Source organism: Gossypium hirsutum, chromosome A08 (genome assembly GCF_007990345.1).
Source record: "Gossypium hirsutum isolate 1008001.06 chromosome A08, Gossypium_hirsutum_v2.1, whole genome shotgun sequence".
NCBI classification, from domain to species: domain Eukaryota; kingdom Viridiplantae; phylum Streptophyta; class Magnoliopsida; order Malvales; family Malvaceae; genus Gossypium; species Gossypium hirsutum.
The window spans coordinates 68,827,392-68,850,628 of record NC_053431.1 but is presented as its reverse complement, the minus strand read 5'-3'; the positions used below and the strand labels follow the sequence as shown (position 1 = coordinate 68,850,628).

Sequence of the window (23,237 nt, the reverse complement as noted above, 5' to 3'; positions counted from 1 at the left end):
ACCAAGAAAATCCACTATCTCCTGCGATTGCTACTAATCAGAATCTTGCTCCGCATACTATGTATGATTATGCTAAACCTTCTTTAACAGGAACTGAATCGAGCATAGTTAGGCCTACTGTTGCTGCCAATAAATTTGAATTAAAACCTAACACCATTCAAATGATTCAACAGTTTGTTTAGTTTGATGGTTTGCAGGACGAGGATCCCAACGCTCACTTGGCAAATTTCTTAGAATTTTGCGACACTTTTAAAATCAATAACGTTTCTGATGACACCATTTGCCTTCGGTTGTTTCCCTTTTTGTTGAGGAATAAGGCTAAACAATGGTTGAACTCATTACCACGAGGGTCAATCACTACTTGGGAACAAATGACCGAAAAGTTTCTATTAAAATATTTTTCACCGGCTAAAATGGCTAAATTACGTTATGATATCTCTTCTTTTGCGCAGATGGATTTAGAAACACTCTACGATGCATGAGAGAGATACAAGGACCTCTTGAGAAGATGCCCTCACCATGGGTTACCACTCTGTCTACAGGTTCAAACATTTCATAATGGCCTGAATCCTTTGACTTGACAGATAATCAACGCAGCCGCTGGCAGAACTATCAATAATAAGACACCTGAAGATGCTTGTGAATTTATAGAAGAGATGTCACTGAATAATTATCAGTGGCAAGTCATAAGGACAAAGCCAACAAAAGCAGTCGGCGTTTATAACATCGATTCGGTCACCATGCTCTCTAATCAGGTAGAACTCTTGAATAAGAAAATTGACGGTTTTCTTAGTTCTTCACAAGTTCACCCAGTAATGCAGTGCAAAGCAAGTGGAGGTGGATCGAGCAATCCAGATTACCCACCCTATGGCCACAACATGGAGAACGAGCAGTTAAATTACATGGGTAATAATCCTCGATCTCAAAATAATCCTTATAGTAATACTTACAATGCAGGTTGGAGGAACCACCCAAATTTCTCATGGGGAGGCCAAGGAAATCAGCAACCACCACCACCTCCAGGCTTCCAACAACCACCCTTCCAAAAAGGGAAAAAGCTGAACCTTGAGGAGATGCTAACAAAATTCATCTCGGTGTCAGAAACTCATTTTTAGAATACCGAGACAGCACTTAAAAATCAACAAGCATCGATCCAAGGGCTCGAAACTCAAATAGGTCAACTCGCTAAATTGATATCTGAACGACCACAAGGTAGTCTGTCGAGTAACATTGAATCTAACCCTAATAAGCAAATCAATGCAATTACCATTCAAGATGAGGATGGGTTAGTTGCACATGAACCAGAACAGAGGCAAGAAATTGTGGTAAGTAAAGGTAAGGGTGAGGTGGACCACAATGACTATAAACCGGTACGTAAAGAGTACAAACCTCATGTTCCATACCCAAACGTGACAAGGAAAGATCGCATAGAAGAACAATTCGGTAAATTCCTTAAATTATTAAAGAAGTTACATATTAACTTACAGTTTATTGAAGCTCTTCCGTAGATTCCAAACGCAGTCAAATTCTAAAAGGAGCTTTTAACAAATAAGTGGAAGTTGGATGAGGCGTCGCATGTGGAACTAAATACGGTTTGCTCATCCATACTACAGAATAAGCCGGCCAACAAATTAAAAGATCCAGGGAGTTTTATGATTCCCTGTTTAATTGGTAGCCTAGATGTTACTAATGCTTTGACTGATTTAGGGGCTAGTATCAATGTCATGCCTTACAAAATGTTTAAAGAACTAGGTCTTGGGAAACCCAAACAAACTAGGATGAGTATTCAATTAGCCGATAAAATAATTAGATTTCCTAGGGGGATTATTGAATATGTACTCATTAGAATTGACAAATTTATATTCCCAGTTGATTTCGTTGTTCTAGACATAGAAGAGGATAGTAACGTTCCTTTAATTTTAGGGAGGCCCTTTTTAGCAACCGCTAGAACAATAATTGATATTGGGACACGTGAGCTCACACTTCGTGTGGGAGATGAAACAATCACCCTTCAAGCTCATAATTCGAGTAACACATCGAAAATTGAAGGTGGTTGTATAAATCATTCTACTAAAACTGACCATGTGGTGCAACCTACTTTGCAGGAAAAAAGTGCGAAGAACCTACACGAGCCATGTTCAAGCAACAACAAAGGACCTATCTATGAAGAACAAAGGCTACAAATCGAAGAAATAAATGAATGGCGGACACAGAAATCGAGAACATCCGATAAACCAAAACTGAGCCAGGATGAGCTCAATACATCACCAAATCAACTTAAGGTTGGAGACAAAGTACTACTAGATGCAGCAGATCCTCACATTACCACTTCTGAATCTAATGAAGAAATTCCTCTCATGGTACTTAGTATTTTCCCATATGGTATAGTCGAGGTAATTCACCCCAAATTTGGAACTTTTAATGTAAACAATACTTGTCTTAAACCTTATATTGATAAAGTTGATATCAGAGATGAAGAGTGTAAACTCCTTGAGCCACCATGATCACACACCAGAGGGGTAACTCAAGCTTAGACTATAAATAAGCGCTTATCAGGAGGCAACCCGAGTACTAACAGTAATGATTTATTTAAATTCTAGTTTTTCACATCTAACCTACTAACTGAGTCTTGAAACACAGAGTTTTCCCATCCACACGGCCAGGCACAAGGGCGTGCCTTAGGCTGTGCACACACCATAGGAGGAGCCACGGTCGTGTGAAAATAGGGCAAAAATTTTTCCTCAACACGAGATGCGATAAGTAGCCACGGCCATGTGATAAGACTGTTGGAGAAATTGCCAAACCAACACGAGCGTACGACATGCCTGTGTTTTGAAACCATGGGCGAACCTGTCAAATTAGCACACTGTCAAACTAACACGGGCGTGGGCTATCATACACGGGCATGGGAGAAGTGAACAAAGCAAGACACGGTCATGTGACACGGCTGTTTACACCCATACGCCCAAGGAACACGGGTGTGGGGCGAATTTCAGACACACCTAAATTTAAAAATCGCGAAACACATGTGCAAAAATTAGGGCACACGGGCGTGCCCCACGGCCGTGTGCCCCAAAATCTATATAAACCCCTCACTATTCATCATCTCCCTCCCCAAAAATCCGTAACCCTAGCCGCTGCAACTCCACACGCCTTACCTGCCACGCCCGTGCGCCGCCTACAACACTGTTTTTGACGACCCAAGCTTCTCCCTTTGCATTTGTTTACTCTTTTCTCTCTATTTTCTTTAAATATTTTTCCTATTTCCTATTTTCTCTGATCCATTTGACTATTTTAAGTGAACATTCATAGTAGAATAATAGAAATACTCATTCTTATTATTAAAAAATTTTGCCATTTTTCATATTACATTCACCCATCTTTCCCGTTTCTATGGATTTTATGCTTACCCACATGCACTCATGCATTAGATATTTTCGTAGCATTATTCTCATATTCCTATTTTAATAACTTAATATATTTGCTTTAGTTGTTTTAGTTTTGTTTACTTTATCTTGTACGTGAGTCCTATGAAATATTCCTATTTTGTTTTGTTTTTCCATACTATTCTTGGGACATATTGGTTGAACTTTGACTTTTCAATGTAGATATACAATGTCATCCTCACGTGGTAAAAGACTGCTATCCTCGCCTCGAAGAAGAGGAAAGGAGCAGCGTCATCCTCGGGTCCTACCATTGAGATCCGTCACCCTTTCCTTGAGTTCCCCTTGGGACCCCAAGAGGAGCTATTTCAGACATTACGGGCCCGACCCCTAGGTGTGGGCCACTGTATTGACTGTGCCGTACTTGAACAGATTCAATTGGCTGACGCGGTCTGAGACCTCCTAACGACTGACCCGTGGGGCTCTTCTTTGAGATCGTCGAACTGACGTATCTCGAGTTCACATTGGAACTCTACTCAATGTTCCATCTTCAGACCTTCATGACTAACTTCGATGATCCTGGAACGGTCCAGTTCCGCCTTAGTGGTCTAGTGCGCCAATTAAGCGTACCCGAGTTCGAGATTGCACTAGGGCTGTACACGGAGGAGTTCATGGATGACATTGAACTCAACACCCTCCATCGCCACATCCACTACTCTCCCTCAAAGTGCTGGAGAGACCTCATCCCTGCCTCGGCCACCTACGATCCTAGCCGCTCCAAGGCCCCACCTCTCCCTTCATCCTTGAGGTACCTACACGCCATCTTGGCTCACACTCTGACGGGATGACGAGAGAGAACCGGCGTCGTCACCACCCACGATGCCTATTTCTTATGGAGCATGGTGAACAGGCACGTCCTCGACCTCGCCTACTTCATCGCCCTCGCCATCCACCATCAGACGGAGCGACATCAGAGGGCGGTCATCTCTATCGGGCCCTATGTAACTCGATTGGCACGACACTTCGGGCTCCCCAACACAGCGGCACAATCATCCTCCCTTACTCTCATCGGCTAGATGTCCCCACAGGGCATTCGAGCATGCTAAACATGAGGATGATCAAGAAACGACGTGGCACCTACCCTCCTCAGTACCGCCTCGGCTACTCCACCGAGGAGGAGGACCCAGAGGACATTACTGATGATGTCCCTCCATGTCATGAGGACTGTAACACCCCGTGCCCGAGACCATTGCCGGAGTCGAACACAAGGTGCTGACCGACTTAATTCATTTACTTGCACAGTTTATTTTAAAAATTTCTAGACAGCTGGCTAACTGTGTCGCTGTCACCTTAAAAATCATATCTTGAGTTCCACAACTCGAAAATCAGTTTCGTGATTTTTCCCTGAAACTAGACTCATATATGCATCTACAATTTTTTTCTATAATTTTTGGTCGGGCCAATTAGTACAGTTTATTAGTTAAAGTCTCCCATGTTACAGGGATCGACTACACTGACCTTCGCGCATTACGACTTGGATAGCTCCCTGTACAGGGCTTCAATACTGATTCCGTTTATTTCTATAGAAAATAAACTCAAAGAGGAATCTATACATATATGGCATGACTCCTAATTATCTCTGGTTAATTTATAATGAATTTCCAAAGTCAGAACAGGGAATCCAGAAACCGTTCTGCCCCTGTTTCACGAAAACCTAATTATCTCTTAACATACAACTCATATGACCGTTTCGTTTCTTCCATATGAAAGTGGATTCATCAAGGTTAATTTACATAATTTATTCACTATTTAATTCCATTCCTACTATTTTTAGTGATTTTTCACATCCACATCGCTGCTGCTGTCAGCATCTGCCTTTAAGGTAGACTTTACCTATTTCATGGTTTCCATGATTCAATTAGCCCCCTTTTTTTTTGCATACATAGCACAAAGTATAATCATGATTAACCATTCCAATGGCTAATCGTTTCCAAACATTTCCATACCTCTCGACGGACAACATACAAAACGATTATAGTACTATGGTAAAAACGTATATAAGCCATTTTCGCATGGCTATCCAAATTTACACAAAATCCATGGGTACATGACCAACAACAAGACGGGTAGTCCTATACATGCCATATCCAGAGTTCAACTAAAAGAGTACCAAAAGGGCTTTGATAGTGTGGATTACTTCGACTTCTATGATCCCGAATCCGATAGCTAACGAACAAAATCTATAAAACAGAGAGCCAAAGCAACGGGGTAAGCATTTTAAAGCTTAGTAAGTTTCAAGTAATGAAATCGGCTTTGACTAAAGTATTACATTCACATAGCTAAATGAATCACTTTATTAATACACATTCTCATAAACATACTTACTTCACACTTCATCAACATATACACACAAAAGGTATTAACCTATCTAAAAGCCGAAAGTTCGTTAGTCGATTGAACGAATACTATTTAAAACGAATCGACTTTTCCGATGCACATGCAACCATATCTTATCGTTTGGGTTTTTCGAGAGTATTAATTGAATTTATTACAGCACAAAACGCTCACCTTCAAACACAAGTTTCTTCAGAATTTAGCCGGATATAACTACAAGCACAATTGCCTTCGGGTCTTAACCCGGGTATAGCAACTCGCACAAATGCCTTCGGGTCTTAGCCCGGATATATCAACTCGCACAAATGCCTTCGGGTCTTAGCCCGGATAAAATCACTAGCATAAATGCCTTCGGGACTTAGCCCGGATAAAATCACTAGCATAAATGCCTTCGGGACTTAGCCCGGATATCATTCAAATGCTCATGCACACATATATCAATAATCATGACACATCCATATTTCATTTTCATTACTAAGGCTCAAACACAAAACATTTATTAAACCTTTCCAATTTCGGCTCAATAGCCACACACAAAGAGCATGATTTCAATTGGCTTTATAACATAGTCTCTATGCACATTCGGCTATCCGTCATAGTATGACTAATCATTTCAATATAATTCAAGTAGGGTCATTACTCGAAGACTTACCTCGGATGTTGTCGAACGATTCCGATGGCTATTCGACCACTTTTTCCTTCCCTTTATTGGATTTAGTTCCCCTTTGCTCTTGAGCTTAATTTAACAAATAAATTGATTTAATCATTTGAGCATCGAAAAGAGGAACTCAAGGTACTTGGCCCACATATATTCATTAGACATTAAACTCACATATGTACGGAATCATGAATCAAACTCAACACATTAGTTAATACTCTCCTTAGCCGAATTTTCTAAGTCAAGATAAAGCCTTCAATATGCTTACCTATGGCCGAACAACACATCAACCTATGTACTCATTCATGTGGCCGATTATGCATGTCTATGTTGAGGCCAATTATATACTCAATACCACACACAAATGGCATACCTTTTACTAACTAATGCATTACATATTATAACTCAATACACATCCATCATGTACTCCATAACCGAAACACCATCATATGTAAATATATACCTTGAGATATTGTATATGTCATACCAATACGTCATGTGCAAACATATATATATATATGTGCAAGAGCCGAATCTCAAAGTTGACTATAACTAAACATGAACATAAATCCAAAACACAAATCTTACCTACCATGCAATAAGCATAAATCATACTTATGGATATACCATGGCCGAATACATCACAACACCATACCATTTCAATTTTGGTCATGGTTAAACAAAGAACTTAATGTCTCACTCAAAAATGCTAAAAAGAAAATCCAAGAGTCATCAATCCACCATCACATGTATCATTAACAAGCTTCATATTTAGCATGCAATGGCATTAACACAAAATCCACCTAGGCCAAATATCATCCCCATGACATAGCAAAGATTTGAACCATGGACTAATTAGAACTCAAGCTAGCAACTAAAAACATGCATGAATCTCATGGCACAACCTCAAACATACCTTAATCTAGATACAAGTATGGCCAAACCTCCTCCTAATCCTCTTCCAAACCAAACATGAAGCAAGAACTCCTTCCTTCTTCCTTAGGATTTTCGGCCAAAAGAAATGAAAAAGGATGAACAAATTTTCTTTTTTTCTTTTCTTCACTCACGGCAATGGGGGGGACACTCACACACATTCTTTTCTTTTTTTTGTTTTCTTCCTTCCATTTCTTATTAGTTTATTGCCCATGCTTCTTATTTTATTTTTCCATTAACACAACATGTTTCATGACATGTTTTGCCCATCATCCCTTGTCATGGCCGGCCACTAGTACTTAAATGGGGGGGGAATTGACATGCAAGTCCACCCCTTTGATTACATGCACTATTAGGCCACTTGCATTTGCCTAGCACATTTCTAAATTTTCTCACATAAGTCCTATCAACTAAATTCACATGCAATTAACTAAATCGAAGCTTAAAACATTCACACATTTATATTCATATATTTTAGGCAATAATTATCACATTCAAATAATTTGGTGACTCGGTCTAGCAGTCCCGAGACCGCTTTCCGACTAGGGTCACTTTAGGGCTGTCACAACTCTCCCCCACTTAAGAAATTTTCATCCCCGAAAATCTTACTGGTAAATAGGTTTGGGTATCGTTCTTTCATCGAGCTCTCGGTTCCCAAGTAGCTTCCTCGATCCCGTGTTTGAGCATAACACCTTTACTAACGGAACCCTTTTGTTTCGCAACTCTTTCACTTCACGAGCTAGGATACGCATCGGTTCTTCTTCATAACTCATATCGGCTTGAATTTCAACCTCTGATGGGTTAATTATGTGCGATGGATCAGATCTATAGCGTCGAAGCATCGAAACATGAAAGACGTCGTGAATCTTTTCAAGTTCAGGGGGCAAAATCAATCGATACGCAACTGGACCGACTCGTTCGGATATTTCGTATGGCCCGATGAACCTCGGACTCAATTTGCCCTTACGCCCAAATCTGAGTATCTTTTTCCAAGGTGAAACTTTAAGAAACACCTTATCTCCCACCTGATACTCAATGTCTTTTCGTTTCAGATCCGCGTATGACTTCTGGCGATCTGAGGCTATCTTTAGACTTTCACGGATTACTTTTACTTTCTGTTCAGCATCTTTAATCAAATCCACTCCAAAAATTTTACTTTCACCGAGCTCGGTCCAAAACAATGGTGTACGGCATTTACGCCCGTACAAAGCCTCGTAAGGTGCCATCTTAATACTTGATTGAAAACTATTGTTGTAAGCGAATTCAATCAATGGTAAATACCGTTCCCATGAACCACTACACTCAAGGATGCAACATCTCAACATATCCTCAAGTATCTGAATTACCCGCTCGGATTGACCATCGGTTTGTGGATGAAAAGCGGTGCTAAAATGTAGCTTGGTACCCAAAGCTTCTTGCAATTTCTTCCAAAATCGCGAGGTGAATCTCGGATCTCTATCCGACACAACAGAAATCGGTACCCCGTGTAATCTCACAATCTGAGAAACGTACAATTCAACTAGTTTATCCAATGAAAAATCCGTACGCACGGGGATAAAGTGAGCCGACTTAGTCAGTCTATCAACAACAACCCAAATCGCATCCTTCTTACTTGCTGACAATGGCAGTCCGGACACAAAGTCCATTGTGACTCGATCCCATTTCCACTCGGGTATCATGATCGGCTGAAGTAATCCTGAAGGCACTTGATGTTCCGCTTTCACTTGTTGACATATTAAACATCTCGAAACAAAGTTAGAGATGTCTCGTTTCATACCATGCCACCAAAACCGACGTTTCAAATCGTTGTACATTTTCGTACTCCCCGAATAAATTGACATTCGGCTACAATAGGCTTCGTTCAGAATCATCGAAATGAGTTCCGAATTCCTTGGAACACACAAACGACTTCTGAACCTCAAACAATCATCATCAATTTGAAACTCCGATTCCTTGTTCGGAACACACTCAGCCTGTTTTGCAACCAATTCATCATCGACTTTCTGAGCTTCACGAATTTGATGAATCAATAATGGTTTGGCTTTTAATTCAGCTACTAACACATTGTCGGGTAGAACAGACAAGTGTACATTCATCGCTCGCAAAGCAAACAGTGATTTCCGGCTTAAGGCGTCCGCAACCACATTTGCCTTTCCCGGGTGATAATTAATGACAAGCTCATAATATTTCAACAACTCAAGCCAACGCCTTTGTCGCAGATTCAAGTCTCGCTGGGTCATCAAATATTTGAGACTTTTGTGATCCGAAAATACATGGCACTTCTCACCAAACAAATAATGTCGCCATATTTTCAAAGCAAATACGATGGCAGCTAGTTCGAGATCATGGGTCGGATAATTTCTCTCATGTGGCTTCAATTGTCTCGATGCATAGGCCACAACTCGACCTTCTTGCATCAATACGCAACCCAACCCAAGTAGGGATGCGTCACTATAAATGACAAACTCTTTGCCTGATTCGGGTTGCACTAAAATTGGAGCTTCAGTCAAATAAGTTTTCAGTTGATCGAAACTTTTCTGACATTTCTCCGTCCATTCGAACTTAACATCCTTTTGAAGTAGCTTCGTCATTGGTGTGGCTATCATCGAGAAACTTTTTACAAATCGTCGGTAATAACCGGCGAGCCCCAGGAAGCTCCGAACTTCGGTAATATTTCTTGGAGGCTTCCAGTTAAGTATGGCTGAAATTTTGCTCGGGTCAACTCGAATACCCAATGCGGATACCACATGACCCAAGAAGCTAACCTCTCTTAACCAGAACTCACACTTACTGAACTTAGCATATAACTGCTTATCCCGCAAAATTTGCAACACTAATCTCAGGTGCTCAGCATGTTCGGTCTCATCTCTTGAATAGACCAAGATGTCATCAATGAACACAACTACGAACCGGTCCAAATACTGTCTGAAGATCCGATTCATCAAATCCATAAATACCGCAGGGGCATTAGTGAGCCCGAACGGCATCACTAAGAACTCGTAGTGACCGTACCTCGATCTGAAAGCAGTTTTGGGTACGTCCGAATCTCGAATCCGCAACTGATAATAACCCGATCTCAAATCTATCTTTGAAAACACTGAGGCTCCCTTTAGTTGATCAAACAAATCATCAATACGCGGTAACGGATATTTATTCTTTATCGTCACTTTATTCAGTTGACGATAGTCAATGCACAACCTCATGGTTCCGTCCTTCTTTTTCACAAACAATACTGGTGCACCCCAAGGTGAGAAACTTGGTCGAGCGAAACCTCTATCCGTCAATTCTTGCAACTGAGCTTTCAACTCTTTTAACTCGGTTGGTGCCATACGATACAGAGCTATCGAAATCTGCGTAGTCCCAGGTACAAGCTCAATACCAAACTCTACCTCCCGAACAGGTGGCAAACCCGGTAATTCTTCGGGAAAAACATCTTGGTATTCACAAATTACTGGTACCGACTCAAGTTTCTTTTCTAATTCCTTGTTATCAAGTACATACGCAAGGTATGCTTCATACCCTTTTCTTACATATTTCTGAGCCAACATTGAGGATATTACAACTGGCAACCCATCCAGGTCCGTAGACTCAACTCGGATTACTTCGTTATTTGCGCACCTCAAATCAATAGTCTTGCTTTTGCAATTCACAACCGCATCATGCACGATCAACCAATCCAACCCGAGAATAACATCAAATTCATCAAATGGCAGAAGCATCAAGTCCGCCGGAAAACAGGAACCTCGAATCACTAGGGGACATTTCTTACACACTTTGTCGACAAGCACGTAACGACCCAAGGGATTTGACACCCGAATTACGAACTCAGTAGACTCAATAGGTAAAGTCTTACTGGATGCTAAGGTTTCACATATATAAGAATGAGTAGAACCGGGGTCAATCAAAGTAATTACATTAGTATCAAAGAGAGTAAAAGTACCGGTAATAACATCAGGCGAAGAAGCATCCTCGCGGGCACGTATAGCATAAGCGCTAGCAGGCGCACTTTCCTCAGATCTGGTTGTAGCATCTCTAGATCCTCTCTGACCGCCACTAGCATTGCCCATGTTTCTAGACGGTCTACCCCGAGCAGTAGTAGCACCTGGTTTCCCACTCTGACTTACATTTTGTTCAGGCAACCTCGGGCAATCCTTGATAAAGTGGTCAGCTGATCCACACTTATAGCAGGAGCGGTCATGGAACCTACAGCTCCCCGAATGCCATTTACCACAATGCTGACACTCCGTTCTGTCTCGACGTTCATTCCCAACACTGGCGACCGAAGTGCCTCGTGTACCCACAGGGGGTCGATCACGATCTCGTCTAAAAAGGCCCGAAGTGCCTCTAGACTGGCCCACATCATCTCGAAATTTCTTCGATGCCTGTTGAAGAGACTTTCCCGAGGATCTTTTACGAAACTCTCCAGTTCCCACATCAACTTTTTGTTTTTCTTTTCTAAGCTCTTTGGCTTTACAAGCTCGCTCGACAAGTACTACGAACTCTCGTATTTCAAGAATGCCAACGAACATTTTTATATCTTCATTCAGCCCATCCTCGAAGCGTTTACACATGATAGCCTCGGACGAAACACATTCCCGAGCGTATCTACTAAGTCTAACAAATTTTCGCTCGTAATCAGTAACTGACATAGAACCTTGCTTAAGCTCAAGAAATTCCTTCCGTTTTTTATCAACAAATCTCTGACTGGTATACTTTTTCCGAAACTCAGTTTGGAAAAACTCCCAAGTTACTTGCTCCCGGGGCACAACAGAAGTCAGAGTACTCCACCAATAGTAGGCAAAATCGCGTAGCAAGGAGATAGTACACTTTAGGCATTCATCGGGTGTACAAGATAGCTCATCGAGTACCCGGATAGTGTTGTCCAACCAAAATTCAGCTTGCTCGGCATCGTCGCTATCCGTAGCTTTAAATTCAGTATCCCCATGTTTTCGGATTCTGTCAACTGGGGGCTTATTTGACCTTATTTGGTCAGTTATCGGAGGTATTGTAGGTGCGGGGGTTGTATTAGTCGGGAATGGAGGTTGTGGAACAGCCGTATTAGTTCGAATGTATTGGTTGAACCAATCATTCATCACGCTATCAAAAGCTTGCCTAGCCTCATCATTCGGATTGCTAGCAATAGGTTGAGAGTCCACCGGCGCTGTCCCTTGTGCGGGAGCAGGCGCCACACTCTCCACATCATCAGCTATCGCTCGGTTGGGATCGGGATCCATTACTATAAATAAACACAAATTCAAATGTCAGAAATCACCACACTATCAATTAATCACATAATGGCATGTATAGCTAGACCCAAACGTATTACGGTAGTCCTAGAATCGACTAAACCGTAGCTCTGATACCAATAAAATTGTAACACCCCGTGCCCGAGACCGTTGCCGGAGTCGAACACGAGGTGCTGACCGACTTAATTCATTTACTTGCACAGTTCATTTTAAAAATTTCCAGACAGCCGGCTAACTGTGTCGCTGTCACCTTAAAAATCATATCTTGAGTTCCACAACTCGAAAATCAGTTTCGTGATTTTTCCCTGAAACTAGACTCATATATGCATCTACAAATTTTTTTCTATAATTTTTGGTCAGGCCAATTAGTACAGTTTATTAGTTAAAGTCTCCCATGTTACAGGGATCGACTACACTGACCTTCGCGCATTACGACTTGGATATCTCCCTGTACAGGGCTTCAATACTGATTCCGTTTGTTTCTATAGAAACTAGACTCAAATAGGAATCTATACATATATTACATGACTCCTAATTATCTCTGGTTAATTTATAATGAATTTCCAAATTCGGAACAGGGAATCCAGAAACCGTTCTGCCCCTGTTTCACGAAAACCTAATTATCTCTTAACATACAACTCATATGACCGTTTCGTTTCTTCCATATGAAAGTGGATTCATCAAGGTTCATTTACATAATTTATTCACTATTTAATTCCATTCCTACTATTTTTAGTGATTTTCACATCCACATCGCTGCTGCTGTCAGCATCTGCCTTTGAGGTAGACTTTACCTATTTCATGGTTTCCATGATTCAATTAGCCCCTTTTTTTTTGCATACATAGCACAAAGTATAATCATGATTAACCATTCCAATGGCTAATCGTTTCCAAACATTTCCATACCTCTCGACGGACAACATACAAAACGATTATAGTACTATGGTAAAAACGTATATAAGCCATTTTCGCATGGCTATCAAAATTTACACAAATTCCATGGGTACATGACCAACAACAAGAAGGGTAGTCCTATACATGCATTATCCAGAGTTCAACTAAAAGAGTACCAAAAGGGCTTTGATAGTGTGGATGACTTCGACTTCGATGATCCCGAATCCGATAGCTAACGAACAAAATCTATAAAACAGAGAGCCAAAGCAACGGGGTAAGCATTTTAAAGCTTAGTAAGTTTCAAGTAATGAAATCGGCTTTGACTAAAGTATTACATTCACATAGCTAAATGAATCACTTTATTAATACACATTCTCATAAACATACTTACTTCACACTTCATCAACATATACACACACAAGGTATTAACCTATCTAAAAGCCGAAAGTTCGTTAGTCCATTGAACGAATACTACTTAAAATGAATCGACATTTCCGATGCACATGCAACCATACCTTATCGTTTGGGTTTTTCGAGCGTATTAATTGAATTTATTACAGCACAAAACGCTCACCTTCAAACCCAAGTTTCTTCGGAATTTAGCCGGATATAACCACAAGCACAATTGCCTTCGGGTCTTAACCCGGGTATAGCAACTCGTACAAATGCCTTCGGGTCTTAGCCCGGATATATCAACTCGCACAAATGCCTTCGGGACTTAGCCCGGATAAAATCACTAGCATAAATGCCTTCGGGACTTAGCCCGGATATCATTCAAATGCTCATGCACACATATATCAATAATCATGACACATCCATATTTCATTTTCGTTACTAAGGCTCAAATACAAAACATTTATTAAACCTTTCCAATTTCGGCTCAATAGCCACACACAAAGAGCATGATTTCAATTGGCTTTATAACATAGTCTCTATGCACATTCAGCTATCCGTCATAGTATGACTAATCATTTCAATATAATTCAAGTAGGGTCATTACTCGAAGACTTACCTCGGATGTTGTCGAACGATTTCGATGGCTATTCGACCACTTTTTCCTTCCCTTTATCGGATTTAGTTCCCCTTTGCTCTTGAGCTTAATTTAACAAATAAATTGATTTAATCATTTGAGCATCGAAAAGAGGAACTCAAGGTACTTGGCCCACATATATTCATTAGACATTAAACTCACATATGTACGGAATCATGAATCAAACTCAACACATTAGTTAATACTCTCCTTAGCCGAATTTTCTAAGTCAAGATAAAGCCTTCAATATGCTTACCTATGGCCGAACAACACATCAACCTATGTACTCATTCATGTGGCCGATTATGCATGTCTATGTTGAGGCCAATTATATACTCAATACCACACACAAATGGCATACCTTTTACTAACTAATGCATTACATATTATAACTCAATACGCATCCATCATGTACTCCATAACCGAAACACCATCATATGTAAATATATACCTTGAGATATTGTATATGTCATACCAATACGTCATGTGCAAACATATATATATATGTGCAAGAGCCGAATCTCAAAGTTGACTATAACTAAAAATGAACATAAATCCAAAACACAAATCTTACCTACCATGCAATAAGCATAAATCATACTTATGGATATACCATGGCCGAATACATCACAACACCATACCATTTCAATTTTGGTCATGGTTAAACAAAGAACTTAATGTCTCACTCAAAAATGCTAAAAAGAAAATCCAAGAGTCATCAATCCACCATCACATGTATCATTAACAAGCTTCATATTTAGCATGCAATGGCATTAACACAAAATCCACCTAGGCCGAATATCATCCCCATGATATAGCAAAGATTTGAACCATGGACTAATTAGAACTCAAGCTAGCAACTAAAAACATGCATGAATCTCATGGCACAACCTCAAACATACCTTAATCTAAATACAAGTATGGCCAAACCTCCTCCTAATCCTCTTCCAAACCAAACATGAAGCAAGAACTCCTTCCTTCTTCCTTAGGATTTTCGGCCAAAAGAAATGAAAAAGGATGAACAAATTTTCTTTTTTTCTTTTCTTCACTCACGGCAATGGGGGGGACACTCACACACATTCTTTTCTTTTTTTTTCTTCCTTCCATTTCTTATTAGTTTATTGCCCATGCTTCTTATTTTATTTTTCCATTAACACAACATGTTTCATGACATGTTTTGCCCATCATCCCTTGTCATGGCCGGCCACTAGTACTTAAATGGGGGGGCAAATTGACATGCAAGTCCACCCCTTTGATTACATGCACTATTAGGCCACTTGCATTTGCCTAGCACATTTCTAAATTTTCTCACATAAGTCCTATCAACTAAATTCACATGCAATTAACTAAATCGAAGCTTAAAACATTCACACATTTATATTTACATATTTTAGGCAATAATTATCACATTCAAATAATTTGGTGACTCGGTCTAGCGGTCCCGAGACCGCTTTTCGACTAGGGTCACTTTAGGGCTGTCACAAGGACCCACCATCTCAGCACCACCCATCCATCGTCCAGTTCATGCAACAGCTTAATACTTTGACATCTCTGAGCGCCTTACACGATTTGAGCAGAAATGTTTTCAGCACTTTGATCACATTGATGCGACTCTATATCAGATTTGTCAGCACTTCCACATCTCATCGCCACCACCACCTCGCGAACCATCCGGGGATGATGATGTTTAGAAACTTTTTATTTATTATTTTTATTTTCACTTTTATCTTTATTTATCTTATTTAAGTACTTTTTATTTCATTTTGCTTTATTATTATTTTAATTTTAGTTTTTATATTTTTTATTGAATAATTTATAGTCTCGGCTATTTCATTACGAGTAATTATGCTTCCTTATATTTCCTAAAAAGTTCCTGATTCTATCACAGTTATAAAGACCTCCAAATCTCATCATCGCATAGGAACTACAAACTCCACTGGCAAAGGTTCTCCACGACTGTCATGTCTTGCTCGACCATGACCATAGCTACCACCAGATATAATATTCTTTTGGCGCAAGACTTATGGACTAATGAACCTCTACCACCACCAGAGTATCCTCCTTCACTCTCATCATTTGCCTTAGCCGATTATTCTCCATAACTCCAAATCAAGGAGTTCATTCATCATTCAAGAAGTTTCACTTCTCTCTCTATCTTATGATTATTTATCTATATTTTTCAATATATCTATCTTTGTACATTGAAGGCAATGTACATCTTAAGTGTGGGGGGCTCTTTCATATCATCATCAGAAATCCCTGAATTTTGTCTTATTTTCACGTGAATCACTCATATCACTATCAGAATTAATTTTAATTAATTTATGATTTTTATTGATATGTCTTGAATTAAAACATAGGTATTTATGCATTGATTGTTTAAACTTTAAGACATTAGGGAATCAAGCATGATAAGTTAATTTTTGAAGAATTATAAACTTTTAAGTTGTTTCCCTAAGTTTTGGTATTATCGTGAGTTGAAATTCACAAGTTTAAACATCAAAAAGCCATAATTTTTGTGAGATCTTGAGCCTTTAAAGCATATTTTATTCATGCTCACTTTTATTATGAGTGCATCAGTATTGATTTGTTCTAGAACTTTCTTGATTATGCATTTCAAGACCACACCATTTGATTTGATATGTTAAGATGATAAAGGCACTTAGGTTTAACCCACTCACTCCACAAAAGCCTACCTTCATAATTGACCCTTAGTGAACCCCATTGAGCTTAACAAGCCATTAATTGATTTACCCTCAATATTAACCCATAACCTATTATTGTTGAAATCCCCTAATTTGATCCCTATTTTTGTCGAGATTTGATTTGAACAAATTGTTTAGCTATGTTTTGCTCTTCTATGTATTTGACTTGTTCTTAAAAAAAATACTTCAACACATATTAGTAGTAATTCGTTATTTTTGAGCTTGAGTGTTAATTCCATATTCTGAGAAGAAGCTCACTTGTATTCAACTGATGACTGGTTATTTTTCTAGCTAGGTAATTTTTCAATTCAATCTCGATTCTAACCTTTTCTTTTAGCTTGTGACCACACCCCCTAACCAAAGCCACATTACAACCCTTGAAAAGACCTTTTTGATTGATGTATCAGCTCAATCTATAGTGGTGGAGATTTGATTTTCAAGCAAGCCTATAGCAATAGCTTTTCATATTGACTAATGAGTGCTTTAATTGACGTCCTTAAACACCTTGAGTGATTTGAGTGAATCTTTAGTGAGGATGTTAAACTCTGTGATATTTTGATTAAAGGTAATCACTTAGATAAGGGGAGACACCTATGTTTTCGTGATAAAATGCTCAACTTGGAATGTTTGAAACTTTGATGTCCTTTTAGTTGAATTTTCAATGTATGAATACTTATGGATTATTTTGAGATATTATTGATAGGGATTATAAATTGAGAAGAATTTATTTTGATAGTGAGTTGAGGATATTGCTTGAGGACAAGCAAACGCTTAAGTGTGGGGGTATTTGATAAACCGTTATTTATACATATTTTTATCCCATACTTAGCACATTTATGGATTGTTTCTCCTTAGATTTGGTAAATTTGATGATCCTAATTCTTTAATTTCATGTTTTATACTTAGGTGAGCATAGGAGAGTAAAAAGAGCAAGAAACGGGCCGAAAACGGAGAAAATGGACCCATATGGGAAATCAACACGACCTGGACCTCCTCACACGGGCGTGTCACACAGCCGTGTCTTTTTGGCAGGATAGAAGCACGACTTACATGGGTAGACTACACGCCCTTGCTTATTCAACAACCTTGACTATGGGCTGGAGTAATCGCACACGGGCGTGTCCCTGCCGAGCCCAAGTATAATCCAATTTAGAAAAGGCCAAATTTGAGGGCTCTTAGGCATTCTAAAGCCTATTTAAACACCTGAGGAGGCACTTAGGCAGGGACGCAGAGTAGGAAGCAAGGAATTACTCAAGGAAAGCCGATTGATCCATCTCAGAAGCTGGATTCATCATCAAAATTGAAGATCTCCTTTCAAGTTCCTCTAGGAGTTTTGGGTTCTCTTATGCTTTGTTATCTTTATGTTTTTGAGATGTTTTCTTTCATAAGTATGAACTAAACCCCCTAAATACCTAAGGGGAATGAAACCTAAGATGGATCTTGTTATTATTATCTGAATTGTATGATAAATATTTGACTTATTCTTAATTATGTGTTCTTAATTCTTGTTTTAATATTCCAGGATATTGATTCGAGTTTTAAAGCTCTTATTTAGAGGAAGAATAGACCCTGTCTAAGAGTAAATTTGTAATAATTAAGCAGATTTGATTGCATGCCTAGAGATAGGGTGATAAGATTTTGCTGGATTAGGGTGAAACCTAATAAGGGGATCTATAGATCGAGTTAGTGCAACACTAGGGTGTTAATTAGAAAGAGATTTCAATTAGACGTTATTAGTCTTAAGAGAGATAATAATATAACTTAGGGATTTCTACAGATCAAGTGAAATGAATAAATTGTCTAATTCAGATTCAAATAACAAGTGAAGTCTAGGCGGATTTTTCCTTGGGTATTGTCTTAATCAATCGATTTTTCCCAAAAGCTTTTTCCCAATCTTCTCTCTGTGCACTCTTAGTTTAGTTAATTAGTTTAGATAAACAAATCTCTTAATTTTTAGGCTAGATAATAAAAAGAAGGTAATTACTAGTACTCTTGGTTCCTTTGGGTTCGACAATCTAGTCTTGCTAAAGCTATACTACTGTTCGATAGGTACACTTGCCTTCATCAAGATAATAGTTAGTTTCAAGAACGATTAATTATAAATATTTAAAACCTGTCGCGAATATCACGTATCAACCACCAAATAAGAAGGAGGAGCAGAGAAAATCGAATTTGTGCATGTTGAAACTGAGAAGGAAGATGATGATGTAAATCAAGCTACTGCACTTGTAGACACTACCAATACCACCACACTAAGATCTAAAGCACCACCACACTGAGATCTAAAGCACCTATGACTGCACAAGAACGTGCAGTTCATCAACTAATTGATGAACTCTTGAAATCAGATTCTAATGATAAGGAAGATGTGCCTATTAATAAGCTTAAAAGGAAACGTTACAAGACAATTGCTGGAAAATTATTCCCGGCTGATAGTGGTGAAACAGAGAGGCAATTGCATTACAAAACTAAATTAAGAGTAACAAATATTCTATCCAAGCTTTTATTTCTAATTCATGTATTCATTTTTGTCTGTCATTGCATTTCCATATTGGTATATATGTGTTTTATTTTTTGATTTTTTTCAAAAAAAATTGTTTTGCATTGAGGACAATGCATCCCTTAGGTTTGGGGGTGTGTGTTGTGCATATAGGTTGCATTAGATATTTATGTTAATATTTTTTGTCTTGACATTCATTTTTCCATGACATACAATTGCTAAATAATTTCCAGACTTTGCTAAGTATATTTTTGTCTATGATGATCGAGGAGGATAATAACTCTTCGAAAAATTTAGAAATTTTTGATAGTTGATTGGGTATGTTTAGATTAGGATAGTTGTTTAAAATTTGATCCCTAAAATTAGAACGCCCTAATTATAATTGCAGTTAGTCTATAGTATGTTTCTTTTATTATACTTAGAAATTCTTGAGCCTAAGATCAATAAATTAGCATTGTGTAATAATAAATACCACGACAAAGTTGATGGTAAATTAAAAAAAACTATGGAGCACTCCAATGTTTGAAACTGTTAGGTGGGTCACTAATACTCTATTTTCTCCATTGTATTATTGATAAAAAAAAGCAAGATCAAATAAGAGTGAGTAAAAAAATAAAAGAGAAAATAGTTTAGGGCACTCCACTATAGTAGTAGGCTGAGTAACTAACGGGGTAGTTATTTGCTCCATCTATCTTTTTAGCTAAAAGACGTAGCTTCATGAGTAACTTTCACTCAAATTGTGGCATGATGTAATACTTGGCAATCTAGTGTGTGCTCCATTGAGATTCTCAAGTAAGGAAATCATGTGACAAGATGAATTCCCTAGAAAAATATATAACTAAAGTATACAATAATAGACTAATTATGAGTAAAGATACTGAGTTTTAGTGGAAAGATAAACTAAGTACATTAGGGGGTACTTGCTATAGTCAGAATTACGTAAATATTTAGGAAATTTTATTTTTAGGTAACTTTTGTTACACTTCGTATGCTGCACAAACCTTTAAAATTTAAACCAATTTTTTGAGATAGAAGACTGCTGAGAGTGGAGATATAAAATATACTTTTGATAGTCTAGCAGTATATGATGTAAGTATAGTGTTATGGCAAACTCATGCATATATGCATTTATGCATAGTCATACATATTTGCTTGAAGACAAGCAAAAAAATTCAGGTCTGAGTGTGTAATAACTATTGAAAAAAGTTATATTTCAGGCCTTTAAAATGAATTATTTTCTTGTAATTAAGAAAATATGTTTGCATTTTAGACTTATTACTAGAGCAAAGTTTGGATTGTGTTTTAACTGTAAATTTATGTTACTTTTAATTGTTGGAAAAGAGGTTTGGTTATCTTTGGTAGTAGGTGCAAGTAGGATGAAAGAGGCAAGAAGAAGGAAAGAGGAAGAAGCAAAGAGAACAAAGGAAATGAAACATTTCCATGACAAATAGTGGGATAGATTGCCAACAGAAATACCATAGCAATTCTAGGAATATGATGCAGCACTCAATCCATGTCACTCTCAGCCAGCTGTACGTATACCAAATAAATCACCCTGAAAAAGAGGAGAAAAATATGTGTGTTATGAGGGATGGATCTACCTTATAAAAGGAGTAAATAGAAGAGAAAAAGGACACATGAATTGTGAAGAGAAAAGAAAAGAAAGATGGCAGTTTCTCTCTTTGCAATAGATCCTATGGGAAAACTGTGTCGAAAATTCAGAAGAGAAGAAAAAGGTAGCAACTAAAAAGAGGAGATCACAGACGTGAAAAGGGGAAGAGAAATTTGCCCTAGGTTTTGTGTAAATCTTGAGAAGAAGATGGAGTGTAGCGAGAACTTCCTATCTTTGTTCTATTTTTCTTGGTTTTAATTTCTGTGATTCGTAAACTTGAAGAATGTTGAAGAATAATTTAATTTTGTATTTCATTGCCCAACCCATGAGCTAATTTTCTTTGGGTTGGCATTATTTGGGTGAATATTGAATTATCTATAATGCTTATGATATGATTTTGATTAAAGTCACTGTTTCATTTGATTCTTGTTTATTCGGAATGCATGCATGCAAGCTCTAGACATAGTTGACTACGTGTTATGTTCTTAGATAGATTTGCATCTGAAAGGATTAAACACATTAGATTATTAATCAATTGATGCAGGCGAGTACTCGAAAGAATATTTGTAGCACTCTAGACATAAAAGGTGTGATCTGTACAGGTGAATAATATTAGTGTGGTTATCATTCGTGAGTCTTCTAGACATACACAGACTCTGAATAATAACTAAAGTCTAGCTCTTGAAAGAAGTAGACTACAATAGTAACTATCTGGGTAGTAGTTTAGTCAAAAATTTTCCATGGCATTATTATGTTATGAAAATATTTCCTTGAGTAATTCTAACCATTATCATTCAACAGTAGAAATACTCTCTACTTGTTCTTTGTGAATTTCCACGACATTTAGATTGTTTTGTCATTTATCAGTTATAATTGATATTATTATTTCATTCGTCAATTCCTTTCACCAATTTATACTTTGTTTCTTTTGCACAGATTCATTAGTTAAATCTACAGTAATACTTATAAATTCTAATCAATTTGCGATCCCTGTGGAGACGATGCTCACTCATCAATTTGCATTCCACATTTACACGCAACAACTATTTTGATCATATTAGCTAAAGAAGATACATGGGCTATCAACAAAGTGATTGCATCATGTTCAATGGTGCCAGCAGCTCTCCTGCTAGTTCCAACTCGCGCGGTAAGGTATTGATAATCATTGTTGGCAATCATTCTAAAATCTCATATGCTTCATTATATAATTTATCCAACAAAGTACCATCTGTAGGGGCATCAACTACCATCCTTGTCTATGCATTCAGCCGTATTGAAAACCATGGATAGGACATATTTTAAGCAATTCCTTAAATCTTTCCTAGGCTTCATAAAGCGTTTCATCCTCTAATTGCCGAAAAGATGTGATGTCATTTCTAAACTTGGCATTCATGTTTTGCTGCAACAGCCTGGTTTTAGCTAAATTAGAATAGTGGTTTCAGAACCATAAATCTGAGGTTGTAAAATTATTTTAATATTATTATTGGCGTTTATAGCATGTGAATATGTATATGTGAGAATTTCGTGAAATAATTTTATCATTTAGGTGGTTAATTTGAGAAAAGGACTAAATCGCGTAAAATACAAAAGGAGCAGGCTCTAAGTTAAAAGTGCTATTTGATATGGTTTATTAAATATGAGGTCCTTATGATGTAATTAGACCATGATTAGTGGAATTTGACATATATGGCCAACCATTAAATGTTTTGTTAATGTTTTAATTAAGGTTAAAATGGTAATTATATAATTAAGTTAAATATAGTAAAACATAATAAAATGGTTCATCATTTCTCATCTTTTTGAACCGAAAATAAAATAAAAGAATAGGGTTTGAATGCTTAAACCATTCGGCACTTGTGTGGATTAATTAAGGTATGTATTT

General features: G+C 38.1%; 2 non-coding genes across 2 annotated transcripts; one reads left to right on the top strand and one right to left on the bottom strand.

Moving 5' to 3' along the window:
* Positions 1 to 419: 419 nt before the first annotated feature.
* Positions 420 to 526, bottom strand: LOC121205849 (small nucleolar RNA R71). The gene has a single exon (XR_005900922.1). It is a non-coding gene; the product is annotated as a small nucleolar RNA R71 (small nucleolar RNA).
* A 22,106-nt stretch (positions 527 to 22,632) lies between these two features.
* Positions 22,633 to 22,739, top strand: LOC121205850 (small nucleolar RNA R71). Its single transcript, XR_005900923.1, has one exon. It is a non-coding gene; the product is annotated as a small nucleolar RNA R71 (small nucleolar RNA).
* Positions 22,740 to 23,237: the final 498 nt, after the last annotated feature.